The sequence below is a fragment of the Pelobates fuscus genome, chromosome 2 (assembly GCF_036172605.1).
Source record: "Pelobates fuscus isolate aPelFus1 chromosome 2, aPelFus1.pri, whole genome shotgun sequence".
Classification (NCBI taxonomy): domain Eukaryota; kingdom Metazoa; phylum Chordata; class Amphibia; order Anura; family Pelobatidae; genus Pelobates; species Pelobates fuscus.
Window position 1 is genome coordinate 409977961 of NC_086318.1, and position 22774 is coordinate 410000734.

A 22774-nucleotide genomic window follows, 5' to 3' on the forward strand; every position below is an offset into this window, starting at 1 on the left:
ACACTGCATTCACACTGCACTCATACACACTGCACTGCATTCATTATATACACACTGCACTCACACACTGCACTCATATACACACACTGCACTCCATTCATTATATACACACTGCATTCATACACACACTGCATTCATACATACACACTGCACTCATACATACACACTGCATTCATTATATACACACTGCACTCACACACTGCACTCATATAAACACACTGCACTGCATTCATTATATACACACTGCATACACACTGCACTGCATTCATTATACACACACTGCACTCATATACACACACAACACTCATATACACGCACTGCACTCCATTCATTATATACACACTGCATTCATACACACACTGCATACATACACAACATTCATATACACACTGCATTCATACACACACACACTGCATTCATTATATACACACACTGTAAATAAATATTAAATTAATATAATTTTTTTAGGATCTAATTTTATTTAGAAATTTACCAGTAGCTGCTGCATTTTCCACCCTAGTCTTATACTCGAGTCAATAAGTTTTCCCAGTTTTTGGGGGTAAAATTAGGGGCCTCGGCTTATATTCGGGTCGGCTTATACTCGAGTATATACAGTAATTTAAATTAAATTAAAAAATTAAAAATAATAATAATTTTTTTTAAAAAAATTATATATCTATATGAAATTTTATTCTAACTGTATTTTGATATTAATATATATATATACATATATCACAATACACTTAGAATGAAATTGTATATATATATATCTATGTATATATAAATAAATAAAAAGAATACGAAATATATATATGTCCATATACAAAATTACATAAATAATTATATAAATATACCTGTAGACTTTAAATATATAAATATGCATATATATTTAAATTATACGTGTGTATTTATGTAATATTTTTACATAATTAAGTAATTTTATTGATTGCAATTTGAGGGACCTGCCTGCAAACCCAGGTCGAAAGTCCAGAGAATTTAATTTGCTAGCACTGTATTTTACCCTGTAACGTTCTACGACACCCTAAAACCTGTTCATGGGGGGTACTGTTTTACTCGGGAGACTTTGCTGAATACAAATATTAGTGATTCAAAACAGTAAAACATATCACAGCGATGATATTGTCAGTGAAAGTGACTTTTGTTGCATTTTTCACACACAAACAGCACTTTTACTGATGATATAATTGTTGTGATACATTTTCCAGTTTTGAAACACTAATATTTGTGTTCAGCAAAGTCTCCTGAGTATAACAGTACCCCCCATGTACAGATTTTATAGCGTTTTTGAAAGTTACAGGGTCAAATATTTTTACATTAAAAATGGCCAGGTTGGTTACGTTGCCTTTGAGAGCGTATGGTTGCCCAGGAATGAGAATTACCCCCATGATGGCATACCATTTGCAAAAGAAGACAACCCAAGGTATTGCAAATGGGGTATGTCCAGTCTTTTTTAGTAACCACTTAGTCACAAAAACTGGCCAAAATTAGCGTTCAATTTAGTTTTTTACTTTTTTCACACACAAACAAATATGAACGCTAACTTTGGCCAGTGTTTGCGACTAAGTGGCTACTAACAAAGTCTGGACATACCCCATATTGAATACCCTGGGTTGTCTACTTTAAAAAAAATATGTACATGTGGGGTGTTATTCAGAGATTTATGACAGATAATAATGTTACAATGTCACTATTGATACATTTTAAAAATGTATGTTTTGAGAACTGCAATATCCTACTTGTACTTATAGCCCTATAACATGCAAAAAAATAGCAAAAAGCATGTAAACGCTGGGTATTTTTAAACTCAGGACAACATTTTGAATCTATTTAGCAGTTTTTTTTTTCGCCTTTGTAGATGAGTAAAAGATTTTTCACATAAAAGTCAACAAAACATGTATTTCTTTCAATTTTTCATCATATTTTTTCATTTTTTTTAAATTAAATTACATGAGATTATATAAATAATGGTATGTAAAGAAAGCCCCTTTTGTCCTGAAAAAAACAATATATAATTTGTATGGGAACAGTAAATGAGAGAGCGGAAAATTACAGCTAAACACAAACACCACAAAAGTGAAAAAAAGATGCCTGGTCGCAAATGTACAACATCGCTAAAACAGTCCGGTCCTTAAGGGGTTAAATACAATTCCAATACCAAACTCTATTTAACAAAATAGAGTCAAATTCCAAAAATAAAAGAACAGGTGTCCAAAAGATGATTCTGTTTTGCTTGCCTCATTTTGACTTCACTATTACAATTTTATTAACCCCTTAAGACCGCAGCCAAATGTACAAGTTGTGATCCAAAAAAAACGTAAACAAAACCTGGCATTTGCGCTACATGTCTGTCCAACCGTAATTCACCTCTTTCATATTAAATGCACCCACACTTATTATATATCATTTTATTCAGGGGAAACAGGGCTTTCGTTTAACATCAAATATTTAGGTATGGAACATAATTTAATATGAAAAAAATATTACAAAAATGAGAGAAAATAAGATTTTTTTTAATTTTTTTAGTTCTACGTGACATTCTAACTGTGAATGTCATAATACTGTTTGCTTTTACTGCAATACAATACACATATTTGTATTCAGCGATGTCTCACGTGTAAAACAGTACCCCCTATGTACAGGTTTTATGGTGTTTTGGGAAGTTACAGGGTCAAATATAGCATGTTACATATTTCAGTTTTTTTCACATTGAAATTCGCCAGATTGGTTACGTTGCCTTTGAGACCATATGGTAGCCCAGAAATAAGAATTACCCCCATGATGGCATACCATTTGCAAAAGTAGACAACCCAAGGTATTGCAAATGGAGTATGTCCAGTCTTTTTTAGTAGCCACTTGGTCACAAACACTGGCCAAAGTTAGTGTTAATATTTGAAAATGCAAAAAACTAATTTGAACACAAATTTTGGCCAGTGTTTGTGACTAAGTGGCTACTAAAAAAAAACATACCCTATTTGCAATACCCTGGGTTGTCTACTATTGCAAATGGTATGCCATCATGGAGATAATTTTCATTCCTGGGCTACCATACGGTCTCAAAGGCAACCTGGCGAATTTTAATGTGAAAAAACTGAAACGCAAACCTTATATTTGACTCTGTAACTTTTGAAAACACCATAAAACCTGTACATGAGGGGTACTGTTATACTCAGGAGACTTCGCTGAACACAAATATTAGTGTTTCAAAACAGTAAAACGTATCACAACAATTATATCGTCAGTGTAAGTGCCATTTGTGTGTGAAAAATGCAAAAAATGTCACTGTCACTGACGATATCGTCGTTGTAATATATTTTACTGTTTTGAAACACTAATATTTGTGTTCAGCGAAGTATTCCGAGTAAAACAGTACCCCCCATGTACAGGTTTTATGGTGTCTTGGAAAGTTACAGGGTTAAATATAGTGCTAGCAAATTAAATTCCCTATAGTTTCAGCATGGGTTGTCAGGCAGGTCCCGCTAATTGTAATTAATAAAATGACCTAATTATGTAAAATTATTACATAAATATATGCGTAGAATTATTATATATATAGGTGTGCATATATATGTATATAATTTTTTTTATAATTTTTATTTATATATAGGTATATATTTAGTGATATATACGTATATACTTATGTATATAGATATATATATTATTTCGTTCTACATGTATTTTGATATCAATATATATATATTAATTTTAAAATACAGTTAGAACGAAATTTCGCATGTTTATATATTTTTTATCTATTTATTTTGTATTATTTTTTTTATTTTATTTTTTAACGTATTTATATATTTATTTCTTTTTATTATATATAAATATATATAATACAAATTATATATATATATTTAATCAATATCATTGTACGTGTACTTTGATATTAATATATATATATATAATTATGTATATATGAATATTAAAATACATGTAGACAGTGTATGTATATTGATGTGTATATGTGTATATGTGTATATATATATATACTTAGATCATATATATAATAAATATATATATGATCTAAGTATATATAATCTTATTTTTACACTGTTTTAATGGATTTTATTTGAATTTCAGACAGCAGGGGGAGTACCTGTCATTACAGGCACTCCCCCTGCTGGCACTGCCATGGACGGCTATGCCGTCCATGTGATTGCGGGGTCCTCGCAAGGACCTCGCGATCACATAGCCCTGGGAGGCCGAAGAGGACGGAGGGGGACTCCCTGGGCTCCCAGGTAAGTCCCCCATACCGCGATCGCCGGCGTGGGATCGCCGGCGACCGGGTAAGTACATAAGACCGCAGGACGTTCTATGCCGCCCTGCGGATTTTAGAGCCATCTAAATAAGGATGGCATAGAACGTCCTGCGGTCTTAAGGGGTTAAAGGCTGGTTATAACATAATAGGGAGGGCTTAGGAGGACTTACACAAAAGAGGCAAGCCTAAAAACAGTCCTAATACCCTGATAGAGGATTTGATATAAAGCAAAGAATTGCCTGAAATTGTAAAACCCAAAGAAAATAAATTTGATGTTACAACTTTATAGAATCTCTAATTGGGTATACATATATAAGACAAAAATAAAGAAAAAGAGTGTGTGATATGCAAAGTGATAACATTATATAAATATATTCGAGGCCAATACAAACCATTGTGTGGAAATCTATTCACAAACCGGACTTTACATAGGACACAAGGTCATGTGTTTAGACTAGAAGAAAGAAGATTTCGTCTAAGGCAAAGGAAAGGTTTTTTTACTGTAAGAACAATCAGGATGTGGAATTCTCTGCCTGAAGAAGTGGTTTTATCAGAGTCCATACGGATGTTCAAACAGCTACTAGATGCATACTTGCAAAAACAGAATATTCAAGGATATAATCTTTCAATGTAGGGTAATAACTGCTTGATCCAAGGATAAATCTGACTGCCATTCTGGGGTCAAGAAGGAATTTTTTCCCTAGCTTGTTGCAAAATTGGAAGTGCTTCAAACTGTTTTTTTTTGCCTTCTTTTGGATCAACAGCAAAAAAACATATGTGAGGAAGGCTGAACTTGATGGACGCAAGTCTCTTTTCAGCTATGTAACTATGTAAAGTGCAATAAAATAATAAAGTACAAACGTGACTAAGTTAAAATAGGACCATACACTGTAGCCTATTGTAACAGGTTTAATTGTACCTGATACTATGTGCTAAAAAAGTAGTTGATCTAACCACTAGTTGGATCGGATGTTTTGTCAGGGAGATGTGGTAAAAATGTAACTGAAGGTAATGGTATCCTTTGCATACAGTTACAAATAAGCACCCCCGATGTATGAATATCTAAGTAATAGGAGTGACCCAAAAGCGTCCCATGTATATATAAATAGCTTAGAGTAAAGAGATGGGTGTTGAGAGAAAAGTGGAAGTGAAGGGATACATGGGGAGAACCAAAATAGCGAGCCCCAGATAACACTTGCTATTAGGAAGCTAATAGTGGTGAGGAAGATGTATGAAATAAATCCCCTATTGCTGTATCCTTTACCAGATAATGCTGCTAGAAGTTGTTGTGAGTCAACTATAGAGTGTTAGTGGGACCCGCTCAATATCATACAGATGAGTGAGTACTCATTCATATATACAGCATATAAATCCAAGTATCTCAATTACCATGTCTTAATTGATTGCTCTGGTCTACAGTTGCAAACAAAAATATTTTTTTTCTCAGTGGTGTGCAACTTAGAAAGCTAAGACAGGAGACAATCTTGTGGATCAAATATACAGGCTAGCAGGAGATAGATTAATTCCCCAATAAAGTTTAGAGATTATAAATGTCGCAGAATGATTGCCAACTGAACGGGAAATTGATCTCTTGATAAGAGTTTGCCTAGTATGATTTAAACCAAATAAGATATCACTTTTAAGGCACGCTTGAGATGTCAACTACTCCCCAGACATATGGTTTGAAGTATATAGGTATCACAGAAATATCCAAAGATAAGGAGAGTAGCGACTAAGTGAAAAACTGCCCAGCGAGATTCTATCTGGTTGGAGTGTTACTTCCTAAATACACTTAAGGCACTAACTGCTTTAAGGCAGTTCTAACGGCTAGCTAAGCTTAAAGGTACTGGCTAGTCCTATAGCTTGATATCCTAAACAAATTTACAGAGTATTTGAAAAATCATAATAGCATGGGTAACAGAGAGGTCCTAAGTAAAAAACGCAATAGTGGTGTCTACCTCAACGCGCGTTTCGGCGCTAAGCTGTGCCTTTGTCAAGAATGGTAAAAACATTCAGTAAAATACAGAACTCCTTTAAGCAAAAAGGAATGGAGCTACATGATGATCCAAGAGTAGCATGTGATTACAGTAATTTCCGATAGAGTCCATAGGTATCTAAATCAATATGCAAGATATAAAAGAGAGCGCATACACTAAATAACAAAATCTATGTGGTAGCCAGTATATAGTCTAAATAAAAAAAGATTAGTAAATAATTTCCCAATTCCCATGTAATATTGCTAGTTTATATTGTCAGCACTTGGCAAATAATCCCCTTAAATATAGCAAGGGTGCAGACATATGCAAGTTCTATCTAAAAGACTGTAGTAGAAAAAATGCAAAAACTATAATAAAAAAGGACTGTATATAAAAAAAAAAAACAATGGTGTTGTAAATGTCTTAAAGAAGTCCAAAGTCTGTAAAATAAATGAATAAGGTCCGGGGGGGGGGGGGGGGGGAGGGGGAGTCCAGATTCTTTAGTAGTAAAAGGGGACCCAGAGATGTGTGATGGAAATTCCTTGAGGCAAAGAGAGACAAAAAGAATATATAGTGTAACTCTTATAAACATTTATTGCCCCAGAATATAAAAAAGATCCCCCCCCCCCCCCCTCAACATAGGAACTCTTACAAGAAATTGATTAAAATATGGTACTCATCGTTAGGGACCATGCGGAAAAATCCTCGTGGCTGCTTGTTCTCCTGTAGTTCAAAACGGATAATCCGGTTCCCCAAAAGAGACAGCGTCTACCTGGTGCACTCAGGTGGGCTGTCCGAAAACATTTTAATGGGGAAACACTGTGGATAAGTCCGACTTCTTTCAAGAACTTGCTAGTTTATATTGTCAGCGCTTGGCAAATAATCCCCTTAAATATAGCAAGGGTGCAGACATATGCAAGTTCTATCTAAAAGACAGTAGTAGAAAAAATGCAAAAACTATAATAAAAAAGAACTGTATATAAAAAAATATAGTAAAAAACAATGGTGTTGTAAATGTCTTAAAGAAGTCCAAAGTCTGTAAAATAAATGAATAAGGTCCTGGGGGGGAGGGGGGCAGGAGTCCAGATTCTTTAGTAGTAAATCGGACCCAGAGATGTGTTATGGAAATTCCTTGAGGCAAAGAGAGACAAAAAGAATATATACTGTAACTCTTATTAACATTTATTGCCCCAGAATATTAAAAAGTTCCCCCCCAACATAGGAACTCTTACAAGAAATTGATTAAAATATGGTACTCATCGTTAGGGACCATGCGGAAAAATCCTCGTGGCTGCTTGTTCTCCTGTAGTTCCAAACGGATAATCCGGTTCCCCAAAAGAGACAGCGTCTACCTGGTGCACTCAGGTGGGCTCTCCGAAAACGTTTCAATGGGGAAACACTGTGGATAAGTCTGACTTCTTTCAGAAACTTAATCTAAATCAAACAGAACAATGCATAGGTAAAATAGGTCCTCCCTGGATTCTTGTTATAATAGATAAATAAATAAATAGAAACAAAATAAAAGTGGAACTCACAAAATTAGCTAAAATCGTTGTATCTTTTTCTTTATGGATAAACTCTGCTAAATCAGATTTCTAATGTAGCACTTATGATATTACAGTTAGTTTGACAAATTATCTGAAATATAAAAACCTCACTAGTTATTAATTTTCACTTCAGCTGTGATTTCTACTGATATGAAATAATCTTACTGTAATCAACTCAACTGAGGTATGGTAGAACTTATACTTTCAAATGCATTTGAATAGTAATTTAATTGTAATGAAGATTTGTACATTTATAAATTGGCAACATGATCTAAAAGATTAAACAGGAACTATCACTTCTCTGGAAATTAGCCAACCGAAACCACTTAAAATCACTAATGACATGTATTAACCTTTTATCATATGATGTTTCTTTTCTTTTTAGAGGGACATTAAGGCTTTTGAGACAATTGTCTCATTCAAATTCTTTGTATTTGAATGAGACAGTTGTAATATTCTGCAGGCAATAAAGCAGGCAATTCATATTTACCTGTTTCTTTACCCCTGTGTTTTTCAAGCCTACCTTATGGGAGACACTGATCCAAGTAAACAGTGTCATATCCACAGGAATGGAGGAAAATCACACTGAACATGTTGGTCATACATACATGCACAATTGAAAGATCCAGGAGAGATGGGTGCACATGGAGAGAAGGGGATTAATAACACCAGGAGAGATGGGGGCACATGGAGAGATGGGGATTGGTGACACAAGGAGGGATGGGAGCACATGGAGAGATGGGGATTGGTGACACAATGAGGGATGGGAGCACATAGAGAGATGGGGATTGGTGACACAAGGAGAGATGGGAGCACACAGAGAGATGGGGATTGGTGACACAAGGAGGGATGGGAGCACATGGAGAGATGGGGATTGGTGACACAAGGAGGGATGGGAGCACATGGAGAGATGGGGATTGGTGACACAAGGAGGGATGGGAGCACATAGAGAGATGGGGATTGGTGACACAAGGAGGGATGGGAGCACATGGAGAGATGGGGATTGGTGACACAAGGAGGGATGGGAGCACATGGAGAGATGGGGATTGGTGACACAAGGAGGGATGGGAGCACACGGAGAGATGGGGATTGGTGACCCATTGGGATTGGAGAAACAGGATGAGATGTGGATTGGTGATGCAAGGAGAAATGGGGGCTCATGGAGAGATGGGGATTGGTGCCACCTCTAGATAGGGGATCATGGAGATATGGGGATTGGTGACACAGGGATAGAAGTTGGTACATGGAGAGATGGAGAGATAGAGATTAGGGACAAAATAAGAGGTGGGGACATATAGAGAGATGGGAAGTGGAAACATATACAGAGATTGGGGTAGAAATGGACATGAGAATCAGTTACATAAAAATATAAACAGCTGCATCACATTCCCATTGGATTTGGGTGCACAGGAGTATAACATAATATCCTTGTGATGACTTTATAAATATATTTAGTTTTAGATAAAACAACTCTAACAAAGCCTTATATCAACTTCATAAATCATGTTAAGGCCATTACTAGTAGCATTTTATGTCTTAAATAATTCAGACTATGAAATGCTTTATACTGCAGTTCACACTATAAATGCATGCATACATGTGTTCATTTTACTAATAAAATGAGAAAACAAGTTTAAGGAGATTAAAGCAAGGATGTAAAATGATTCTCCCCCCCCTCCCATGGTTTTCGAACTTAGACAGACCCTCTCCCAGTTCCCCTTGAATATTTTATTACATATAAAAAAGAGCATGTGTGTGGTTTTGCCTGTTCTCAGAGTTCTCATATTCTCTCTTTTTGTTACAATATATGAACAATGTGTTACGCTACTAGGGGTGATTTGGATTGGAACTCTACTGCAGCTTGTAATCTACCTAATTACAATAGTGAAGAAATGGAGAATCCTTAAGTATCAATACTGTAGCTTTAAGAAAAGAGAGAATCACTGGTAACTTGATTCAACCGAAGTTTTAATAAGTGTTAAACTTAAATGAATTGCATTTAGGCAATAATCCAATAAGAAGAAGTGCAAGTAATCAACAACACAAAGTTCATTATTAAGTATTTCTTCAGAGATGCATTAAGTAACATTAGTTCATGAGAATAATCTTCAATAGGCACAATAATCAAGTAGCTAAGAATATTTGCAAAGCAAGAACAGTTCATAGTGAATAAGCATGATGGGAGTTGTTCTTCATGGGATTAGTAACTTGTAGCAATGAAGATTTGAGTAAGCAAGCATTAGTTCATTAATAAATGATATTGCAGACAAATAGCTGAAAGATATACTTAAGGTTAATATGGGTAGTCCTCCAATAGTTCAGAGATATGGTCCACTTGTAAAGTAGCAAAGTATCCGTTCTCCAGTAATCCTTTATGGCATGCAGCAATCCTTGCAGTTGCTCAAAGGCTGGAACGGCTTGTCTGAGCTTGAGGAGAGGTAAGTCTGGTGGAAGTAGCTCCCAGTAGCTGAGCCTGTGGAGCCCGCGGTCTCGCGGAGGCAGCTCACACGTTAGCTCACACAATCAATCACCAAGCACCCTCTCTCTGGCCCAGTCTCCCTAAATACCGTCAGAGCTGTGTCAGAGGGGGGCAGGGTCCGGCTCCTCACCGCTGAGTGTCGAACCCGGAAGTGTTACTCCATGACACAATGTGCCTATTGGGGTATCATCTAAAGCTCACTAATGACGCCGAAACTAGGCCAGAATGATTGTGTGGGCTAGCTGTATCTGTTGTGCAGAGAGGACGTGCTGTGATTTAGGATCTGAACTGCCCTTATGGGCTTGACCAGTCTGATATGCAAATGGCATAGGGTCACTTTGTAATGGCACAATTGAGCAAAAACTAGTTTGAGGCCTGAATGAGGATTTACCAAGCGGCACGCTAAAGAGTTTCTCTACACTGTTGCCCATTCTCAGAGTTCTCATATTCTCTGTATTGTATACCTTGTAACTATTAATTTCTGTATACTTTGTAATGAACAGTTACTCATACATATACATTTTTAATATTTAGGGTGATTATTAATTATTAGGGATATAGAATATTTTCTACAGAAATTCTTCTACAGCAATGTTCATCAATTTCTGGCATGCCAATTTATTGGTAGACTCCTTTCACTCCTGCCTCCTTCCTGGCTGTAATAATGATATGACTCATTGAAACTTCCTGTACTGTTTGAAAGTAGGGGGTATGCTTACATTTTCAGCAAATTTATAGGCATGATATCAGTGACTAGTGGCTTCTGGCAGAGACTTACGTTCCTCTGCAGGCTGGTATTAATAACTAGCGTATAAATGAGAGTGAGTAAGGATTTATGGACTAAATTTAATTCTGCAAAATACAAGTAAATAAAACCACTTACAATAGATTTAGATAGTGAAGTTATTAAATATAGTCTGTTCTAGATTCAATGATTATTACACTTATTAGCTAATAAGGTACATTTAGGAGTCCCTCAGTAAGATTGATTTCATAGAACAAAAAACTATAATTATTGGTTTTGTATTCAATAAACAGTTAGTTCATTATTGTAATTCTATGTTTTATTTTCCATACAGGTACTGTAAAAATAGTAGACTCTAGTATACTCTAAGTATACGAAAAAGTTGGTTTGGTAGGACTGACGATACTGAAATATGAGAAAGCAAGTTGCCTTCAAATAGACAAAGTGCCTATGTCTAAGTGTTTTCCGCAAAGTTTAAAAAAGGCTGTTAGAGAAAGTTACAGAACAGTCATTAGAGAAGCAAAATCATTTTGTCACTGGGCTCAAATTCTTTTCTGGCATGAGCACGAAAGCATCCAGTAATGGGAACATCTTCAGAAGAAATGGAAAAAGCTGAAGAAAAATTCCAAGAGTCAATATATGGATGTTTCAAAGTCGGTTTAAACTTTACACGTGAGAATAAAAGAACTTTGTGATTTATGCTTTCTCTTTGTGTCTACTGGAAATCATGGTTGACAGGAACTCTCACTATATGTCTCCAAATAATAACCTAAATTATATCAGAGATTAGATGCTAGAAAACCATGAAATGTGTACTCTGTAGAAGTGCAAAAAATTCATTTAAAGGACATTTGGAGTATCTAAGAGAAGAATTGTTAGACTGTACTTGATGAAGATTTGCCATGCCCAGTGAATAGAATTTACAAGGAAGCCCAAAGGAGCGTGATAAGTGGAGAAAGGTTTGGTGAATAAGAGATGTAGTAGAGACTGCGAGACTAGGATAGTAACACTAAATATAGATGAATAATATAGATATAACTATCATCATCCACATACTAAGGGTTGAATGATAACAGGTCTGCTGGTGCTGTAACATTTTACAGACAGATAGTATGTGAAAGAGGAATGAGAATGACTGATACCAGAGAATTTAGTGGAATATAATGGAAGCTGAAAATAAGGATGAAGTGCATGAACGGACTTGGAATTGTTACATACAGGACTATAAGAACATGAATGAATAAGTATGCATTCAAAGGCATGGCGTGGGATAATTACAGGTAAAAAGAGACAAGACCACTCTACACTAGGATATTCAGAATAACAATAATGTCAGCAGATGCAGAGATTAGGGTCAGTCAGACAATGTAAGATTTAGTAAATGAGGCTAAACATAGGAGTTTCAGTGAAGGTAGAGTTTTATAAAAGAAACAATACTCTTCAATTTGTACATGGCATCAATATCAAATTGAATATCAAAATAAAAGTTGTAAAGTGGTAACCCAGGCTGGTGGTGAGTCCTTTCATACAATACAGATTCGGATCCAGCACACATATGGGCTGATCCTCGCTTAGTGGGATGGTTATGAGTGGTACTGTAAGAAATTGATATGCAAAACTGCACTATTGTATATAACTTTCTGTGTATGTGACTAGTTTCACAACTTGGGATCATCTACTTGATAACAGTGTAATAATGATCAAAGGTTTCAGTTGCATTTTACAGCACCCAGCTAAAACAAAAGATCAGAAGATCAGAGTAATTAACATCTAGGTGTAACCATGGAAGTATGTGTTTTCCCAAGCCATCCTGTCCAACCAACCCAGAAACCTAACCTAACTGGTAACTTCTTACAGAGTGTTGTAATATAGCTGGGGGAAGAGACCAATGGGACTTGTGTAAAGAAAGAACTCTCTGGGAAAAGGGGGCTGGATGAACCACTTTTTGGGAGGTGAAAAAGATTCTGGGATATGTAGTTAAGGACTGCAGGAATCAGTCTTTAAAAGGACAACAGCCAATGAGGTTGGGTTTTCTTTCTCTCTTCGTCTCTTTTGGGGAGGACAGTACAGCAAAGCAGAGATGCCATGGAGAACTGAGAGAGACTGTCCCAGACTACCAAAGATGAAGGTGCAAGGGGAAGATCTAAATTTAAATGTTTAAGTATTGCCCCTTTTCTATGTATCTGCAACAGTATTATTTGATTTCTTTATATATTTATAAAATATTTTAACATTGAGATTTCTCTCGTTTTCAAGTATGTCCTGGGTATCCTAAATCAATATTAATAATACATGTTATTATACTCTTGTATTTGTGTCTTATTTGTCACACATTCCCTGAAAGAATAACCTTTTAAGTGGGTCAAAATTTCTTACAGTACGTTATTCAGTTTATTTTTGTCTCCATGTTCCATATAAGGGATATATAAGCAAGTATATAAGCATGTTACACTTGTGAATATTTTGTTTTGTGCACCATTGTTTCTTTGATTTTTCTAATCTGTAGATTAATTTCATGATGATCTACAATTAGCTTGAATATGGGCTGATCAGGTTTAAAAAGTCCTGAAGTAAAAGATAAAATATAGCCGAATCTTCAACCAAACAAATCTCGCAATGGACGAGCAAATCAGTTTTGATTCATGATTTGGAATTCCACCTGTGCCACCAAAAAGAGATGATTGATGAATAGAGGACTGCCAATGAATGTTGATTTTGTTCACAGATCGAGTGAGAAGTGACCAACAGAGGGAGACAAGGAGAAGCAGTAAAAATATCTATATGTATATATGTAATAAATATATAATGAATAAATATACAAACAGATATTTTTACTGCTCCTCCTAATTTCCCCTGTATTGTTACCTTTTTTTTGCTTGATCTGTGAACCAAATTGCATAACAATTTATCTATCAGTGTATTGTAAAATATTTTTTCAAACTCTTTTGGTTCATCTGATTCATTTTCCTGATTTGTTTATTTTTTTACGTTAAAAGGACACCTGACTAACTAAACGCAATAAATAACTAACAATGTTAGATCACCAAAAACAACAATGAAAACCTAAGTTTTCTATGAGTGTAGCGCTAGGTATAGTTAGAAATATAAAAGTGAAAAGTGCTTTAATTGCACTTACCCTCTTTTTCTCACTTGTATATATGAAAAGAAAAAAGAGAAAATATACAAATAATTGTGCAGTATATTAAAGTGGGTTAAATTAGATAGTGAATATGCCGGATATAGAATTGAATCCACTCACATTTTTTAGAGCCTTTTACAGATCTAAGGCTCTAAACTTCCTAGTGTGTTTCTTTTTTGGGTAGACCACACAACCCTTCTCTCCCGATATACGTGTGTGTATTTTTCTCTGTGTTGGGTAGAAAAAAAGGGGCACAGGTAATCCAATCTGAGCGTAGTATTTCAGATACTATAAATGTCAAATGTGAATAAAATATGGTATTGCTCACCTTCTTTAGAGCCTTTGATAACCGGCTCTAAGTATATTAGCCTAGTGTCAATTTGTGGGGTGACACTACCCCTTTCTGGAATCACTCCAACAGGATGCAGCAAAGTAGGTTTAAGTATAAAATGTATATTTATTATAAAAAGAGAATTTCTAAAATTTGTATACAATATACTAGAAAATAAAAAATTAAAATACCATATGGATAATACAAATATAAATATAAGTTATTGCCAAAACGCATTTCACCGTTACACGGCTTCCTCAGTCGGCTCCTGATCTTCTCCTGGGTGATTCCGCTTCATGTACCTTTAAATTGGCCGCCAAAAGTCTCGTAATTCTCAGTCCGGTGTGTTTCCAGTGACGTGGGCCGATGCCGTCGCGTCACTTCCTGTCTTTCTGACTACATTTCCCATGATGCTGTGTACGTCCCGACGTCATTTCCGGTTTTCGTCAGCGGTGTTGTGGGAGATTGAGTTCGTAGTGACATCGTTGAAAAGTTCATTTATAGTCCATAAACACATAGTTAGCATATTGTTAGTTGGGACAGGGATAAAAGGAGACAAATATAACTTAATTATTAAGAGATTTTACAGTTTGGAAAAATATGTAAAACTCAGTGATAAAATTGAAACAATAATGATAATAACAAAGTAAAAACACAGACATTGTCTGTATTTGATGTGTAGGTTTCCTCGTCTAAAATCATGTTATTATCTCTAAGGATTTAACTGTGGGGTATTCCTATAAAGATAAAACTGTTGGGTTGTCCTACATTTTAAACAGCATATGTTGGAGAGTCTCTCTTACTCATGATGATTCTTAATATTAAAAAGGATAAAAAATGATGAGAAATTAAAGGAAATGGCATAATGATTTTAGCGGCTATTCTGATATAAATATACACGATTATATAAGCGCCACCTATTCCACACCATTGTGTACTTTGAACTAACAAGTGTCAATTTCTCTTGTAATCTGCACTTTTTGCAAAATGTAAAAATATGACATACATAATGCACTTCAGCAAGCTCAAGTGCTTTAAGGGCCTGGAGTGTCTATTAAACACAAATCAGATGAGATGAACTGCAATATGGCCAAAATTGTACTTTCTTGGATTTATTATATTTTTGGACAAGTTGGTCAGCAAACCTCTTCACCTCTTACAGTAAATGAATTCTAAATAGCAGAATGTGTCATCCTGCATGAAGAGCTGATAACTTGGAAATATGGTTAATCTCACAATTGTTTTCACTTGTATCACTCATGTTTAGATTTGTGCAAGATTGATTTCAATGGATTAATCTACGATCCTTAAAATAAATGGGAATGATGGCCAATATTTTAGTAGTAGGGATATTTTAGCACTTTTATTAAAATTTTAGTGCACGTGGATTAAAATTCTGGGTGAAGTGCAGATAACGCTTAGAACATTTGTTCACAACATAGATCATGACACTTAGACTATGGAAGACTTACTATTAACATATGTAGCATTCTTTTCAGTTCTTCAGCACAACAGTTTGTTTTATAAGATATTGTCACATGAACCTAGGCAGATCAATCAGTGTCTTGCTTATTTTGACAGATTCTATGCTAATGAAAGCCAGCTGTATTTATGTCAGGAGATCAGGAAAGCTGGCACAGCTGGGGGTCTTGTGGAACATGATTAAGATCCTATTAAGGGAAGCATGGATAGCATGGATTTCAAATATTAGGCCCTGATTGATGTGTGTAAAGTAAAGTAACATTCCATCCAGTAAAATATATCAAAATATACTTAGATGGAAATTCTTTCCATTATATTCCTATGGCTTCTGAGAAAATATCTGAGATTGTTGCAATTTGCAGTTACAAATGTTTTGTTTAACTGTTATAATAAAAGTAATTAGTGCCCTAATAAGAAAAGCCATACAAATATTATTGGAAAAAATAAAAACAAATAATGGAAGAACTATTTTATGTGTATTTCATAGAATTACATTATCATGAAAGTGTCACAAATATATATCTGTTAATGTCTGGAAGTAATGTTGGGTTTCTGCCTTCGTCTGCCATTCCTCAATTCTCATGCATCCTTAGTCCACCCTGCACATTGAATAGTCATAGGGTTTCACAGATTTACCTGCATCTGGTACCTGTGCCACTCCCCTCCTCCGGTCTCCCTGCTCATGTCCTGAAGCCTGAATAGGAAAAATAGACTTAGCTTCGGTCCTGAGAACGGCTCCCTCTCCTGGTTCGGGGGTTGAACTCCAGGCTTCTGCATAGACATTAGGATGCTGCCTGCTCTAAGGAACCACGTCATCTAAACAAATCTCTGCTGTTTGGAGATGACATGGGCCAATTAGAACACATGTGAACCTATTTAAAGCTTGTTCAGTCCCTTACTCATTGCCCTATCGTGGTTTCTATTTATTTACATGTTTAGTTCTTCTGCGACTCTCTTGTGATTTCCCGTTATTGAGCTTGGCTTAGTTTTGACTCTGTTAACCTCTGGCATCCTGATCAAGCTTGTTTATTGACCTGTAGGCATGTGCATGGGAAAAATGTTCTGTTCGGTTCGGCATTCCGAAATTCAGGACTTCGGCAATTCGGCAATTTGGCACTTCGACACTTCGGCAATTCGGCACTTCGACACTTTGGAACTTCGGCAACTTCGGCAAATCGGCACTTCGGAACTTTGGAACTTCAGCACTTCGACACTTCGGAAATTCGCTAATTTTGGCACTTTGTCAATTTGGCACTTCGGCTATTCAGACATTCGGAAGTACTCGAATGTCTGAATTACCCGAAATTCGTCCGAATACATATTCGGCCCGAAACGAATTGCACATGTCTATTGACCTGTGTATTTCTACTACCCTGACCTGGCTTGTTTGTTGGGTATGCGTATCTGTGTTCCTGACATTGGCTATTCTTGACTTAGATTCCACCTTGTAATACGTTAAATTAGGCCACTCTAAGGCCCAGTAATATGTATTTTTGAATCTTGTAATATGGCTTTTTGCACTTTGTGGGTGTCCTTTTTCCTGAGTGTAAGGGTAACGGCAACTGTGACACAGGGTGGGCTGAGCATGCAAAGACTTGATGTCGGGGACATGGAGGACAGGTGAGCATTATGGGAAAATGTTACTTGCCAAAAGAAGTAGAGTTTACTGTAAGCTGTAATTTGTAACTCTAATTTGACAAAACATCACGTTTTGTCAAATGGAAGAAAAATACATAAGGCAAAGTTGTTCTTACTTTGCCTTATGTATTTGAAAAAAATAAGAAGAAATGAAGAACAGATTGATAGACTAGAAGAAAAGAAGAATCAATTGAGGAAAGGTAAGTTTGACATGACCGAATTGGAATAAATCTAATTTTAATTTGACTTTTCAGATAATTTTTTAAATCAGTCTAAAGATGGGAATTTAACTGTTGGGAATGTTGGGAATTTAACTGTATTTATAGATTAGATAAGTGCAGGTGTAAATCGGTCTTCATAATGACTAACATGAAAATAAATTTAAAAAGTATTTCTGGCACCTATACATTCTCAGAGAGACTTCAACTTTTAGACCAGAACTGGTGTCTTGTTGATGAGACCCACAATATCAAAACTCTACAGTCCATAGCTTTCTCTTGCTCACTGATCATTTTGAATCAAAACCCATGCTGTGGGTTAAAAAAAATCTACAGATTTACCCCTGTGTAGATTATGTTTTATGTTCTATATCTATGATAAAACTGTATGCATCCAGCTCCAATGAACAGAAGAAGAATAGAGCGCGTCGGGACACACAAGAGGACTTCCCTCAGCAAATATGCTTTCTTCTGGACAAGCTAATGCTTTTATGCTATATGCTACTGTATGGTTAACTGCCTTTAAATGTTCGGTATATGTTCAGCTGACTGTGTGCCTTTAATAAAGAATTAAAAAATAAAAACTACAGAAATGCAGGGTGAAGTCTGAAATCCACCGCCTGTCTGTGCTCATTTGTATGTCAAGCTGGAAAGTCTAGGATAGTTGTGGCAATGCAATGAGGGGGTGGCTTGAAAAGGAGGGAGAGAGGGAGCCATAGTGCTAGGAATACAACTTTGTATTCCTAGCACTATAGTATCCCTTTAATGTCCATGCGTCCAGGCAAACTTCATGTGAGTGAGTCTTGCATATGATTGCACAGTGCTTTGTTGAACCTGCAGTTTACACTTTAGAAAAAATAGATTTTTTTTTACACTTGTAAATTTTTCTTATTTTGCTGGGGATCATGATGGGGATCATTGGAGACCTGTTTATGGTTAAGGAAAGCATCTCTGGCTTACGGAATTAATTGTGACATTACATTTAAAATTTACTTTAACCCCTTAAGGACACATGACATGTGTGACATGTCATGATTCCCTTTTATTCCAGAAGTTTGGTCCTTAAGGGGTTAAATACTCTTTTGTGAATAACCCTGTAAGTCTACAAAGTGCAACCATTTATTTTGAAGTAGTACTTTAAAAGAAAGTAGAAATATGTTTTGCTTTGTGTTCAATATTAATAGAATAACTGACTATGGCTTACTAGATCATTTCATGTGAATACAAAAACAAAATATCTGAACTTGATTATTCAGTTTTATAAAATGTCTTTAATAAGTAATACCACTAGTAAAAACATATTAGCAGCATAATTCAGATTTAAGCTTGTGCGATAACATTTTGTAGGGTATTGCTGTTTTGTTTATTGTCTTGTTAAAATAATTACATTTACTGTGCAAAGAAAACTGAATGGCTATGGATATAAAATATGGCTTTAGTTGTTGCTTTGTTTAGATGGGGTTGAAATAAGTTTACAGTTTATAATGAACCAATGTCTGTTAAAAATAATAATAATAATAATTATTATTATGTTATTATTTATATAGCTCCAACAAATTCCGCAGCTCTTTACAGTGGGTGGACGAACAAACATGTAGTTGTAACCAGACAAGTTGGACTCACAGGAACAGAGGGGTTAAGGGCCCTGCTCAATGAGCGTACATGCTAGAGGGAGTGGGGTAAAGTGACACAAAAGGTAAGGATAGTATTAGACTAATGACAGTTGAAAGAGAGGAATCAGTCGGGAGCTATTAATAGTTTAATTGATACGCTTTTATTAAGAAGTGGGTTTTACAATGATTGTACTTATTCAGATCTCCCATGTAATTTATCAAAGGATTGTAATATACTAGTTTAATCCCTTAGGGACGGTTACAATTGTCAAAGTTCTGAACCTAAACTAAATCTTATTTTTTCTTAATTTTCAAGTAGAGATGTCCCGAACAGTTCACCGGGAACTGTTCGCCAGCGAACATAGCTTGTTCATGGTCGCCGTGGTGGGCGAACATATGCGATGTTCGGTCCGCCCCTATTCGTCATGGAGGTGGGAGGGTCTGGGAGGGAGGGTCTGCTGCTGATTGGCTGGAATGTGTCTGCTGACTGTGAGGTACAGGGTCAAAGTTTACTCAATGATGACGAATAGGGGGCGGACCGAACATCGCATATCCTGGCGAACTGTTCGGGACATCTCTATTTTCAATTGTCTCCCTACATTTTATATATTATTATTTAATGGACAGAACAGGCTTTTATTTAATATCCTATATGTATATCTAACGCAGCATTAAGAGTGAATGAAATGTTACAAATGGGGAGAAAATGGGGGACAAAAATAGTTTTTTCCCCACATTGTAGCTGTAATAGTTTTTACACATCCAGTGGAACTAGTTAAAAAGAACTCAAAATTGATTCATATATTGGCCCTTATTCTAAATGTATAATATGACTAGGATGTATTTTTATTTATTTTTTGCTAGTTAATGCTATCCCTATACCAACCCCCCACACTAACCCTATACCAACCATATTAAACAAAACCCCTCTTTATAGAGTAAGTACAGACACACAGGGTAACACTAACAAACCAGCATGTTTGGGTGTATATATGATTGCACTCACAAGATATACATAAAGGGCAGAACAGACATTGATTGTTGACCTCTTGTGTTCTAGTAGCATCCCCATCTCTATGTTTAGAACAGTGACAGATCTGTAGGTGGGCATGAAGCTGGGCGTATGTGGAGAGTATTTGAACATACATTTTATATATTTTTTATTGATGTTTGCAGTGTAGTCTCTATAATGGTGGTAGTCGTGCCAGAGTACAGTCTTTATTCCTGCTTCGTATTACTACTTCGTATGCTTTTTATTTTCTGTGGGAGCAAAGCTATGTGACATGGACATCAGATCAGGGATGTAACATGAAATTGTATCTGTTCCCAGGAAGTTGAGTATTTTTAAGGGAATTTGAAGAAGATGCAAGTTCTTCAATAGCCAGAAACAAAAAATAACTTTTAGAATCACATAGAACACTGTGTTTATAAGTATAGAGTCAGCTGCACCCTTCTGTTGTTTTTGGGAAGCCCTGAAACATTGACTGGGTTATTGGTTAAATAAGGCATTTTTTTAATTCTCTGTATTAAATTTCCTTTTCATTTCCTTTTCCCATATATTTTTACAACCAGGTACTGAGTTCACACCTTTTTTCTTTAAACGCACCTGCTCACCTGAAATCAGAAGACAAAAAAAATAAATAAAAAAATGACTGGAACTGCGTATAAAAGAAAGCATCTGAAACAATTAAATTGGGTCCTTCATTACATAAATTCCTGTTCTTTGTATTTTGCTTTGACTTTTTTGTTATCTAATGGTTTTAGAAGGTAATTACCTGAATCCTAAATTTTCTATATGATTAGCAAAAATTACTTATTTAAAACCAGACACCAAATGGTACTGACCAAATTGTGCCCATTCACTTAAAATTAACACATTTTGACCAGATTTGCCACTAGTAAATATGAGAATAGAAAGTCCGGTTGAAATCTGATCATTTTCACAGTATTATGTTTATTCTGAAAAAAAAAATCTGGTGTTCAGTGAATAATGTCCTTTTGTTCTCAGTACGGTGTAACTTCCTTTTGAGTTTTTGGCATGGTGCTTTTTGAAAACTTAGCTTACTTTTAGCTTATGTATTTAAATACTTGGCTGCATTTTCTCCTCTAGGTCTCTGCCAATTTAGCTGATTACTCATTTTACTGTAGTACACACTATTTATCCACATATTGCATATGCAGCTTTTTATATACTTGTCTGATTTTTCAAACCCTAAAAAAAATAAAATAAAGATATTGTTTCTGTTTAATTACTGAAAACAAATAAGAAAACGTCCTTTATTAATATATTCATTGACAATTTGGCACAGGTTCCTTTTTTCGTAGCAGTGCAAGGCAGATTTTAGGCATGGAAAAGAGATATTTTGATAATAATTTATTTATTTATTTTTTGCCTTCAGTTGTGATTCTAAATATTCTGAACACATAAAAATGAGAGATGGGTAATATCTCTGTTACGGTACCCTCAGCATGAACTGTACAAATCGCCGTTTAGTGAATACTCCCTGTTCGCCAGAACCCAGGCTGCATGTATATCCAGTATAAGCATACGAACCGCAAGCAAGGGAACACTGTAAACTCCCGAACGGGGTCCGTACGAACAGTCCACTTCACGAACTCCGAACTCCCGAATTGTCAATAGTAAAAGCCTGCTAATATCTCCCAAGCGGCTAATAATTCCATCCAGCAGTCTCTAGTAATCCGTAATACATCTCCCCTCCAATAACGAGACCAAGCTCCGCATTGAGGGTAAAACAAGAACTGGCTTTACTGTGGGCTACCCGCCCGTATTTATGCAGGTCTCCCACTTGGTGGACACTCCCCTAGGGGACCAAATGGGAGACTGTAATGGCAGACAGATAATTCCCATAATGCATCCCGGTTTCCTCCCCTCTGCTCTGGAGATAATCAAGAAGTAATTCAATTATCTCCAGGACAGAGGCAAATCGCCATTTTACATTCAACACATAAAAACACAATAAAATATATAACTTTGCATTTGTTGAATGCTACCCATTTGTATCACATATCCCCAGATAGCCTGGATCTGAGTGCATATTATTGGCGAATAGCGCTCAGATCCCATACGCATAGTTCAATCGCCATGGAGTCAAAGTCTATTACAGTTCTTCGGTATGCGATTGACTCCATGGGAAGGCTATCTGGGGTAAGTCCATTCGTGCCTTTAAACCTTCCAAACGGCCGGTGTTCGTGCACTTCTGTCGATCGAGAAGGGAGGCTGACGGCTTCAGCGGTGTTCAGTTTTAAAAGTGTCCGTTTTCAGTTCCATGAAAATCAATGCCGAACACCGCTGGTCTTTCGCATGGT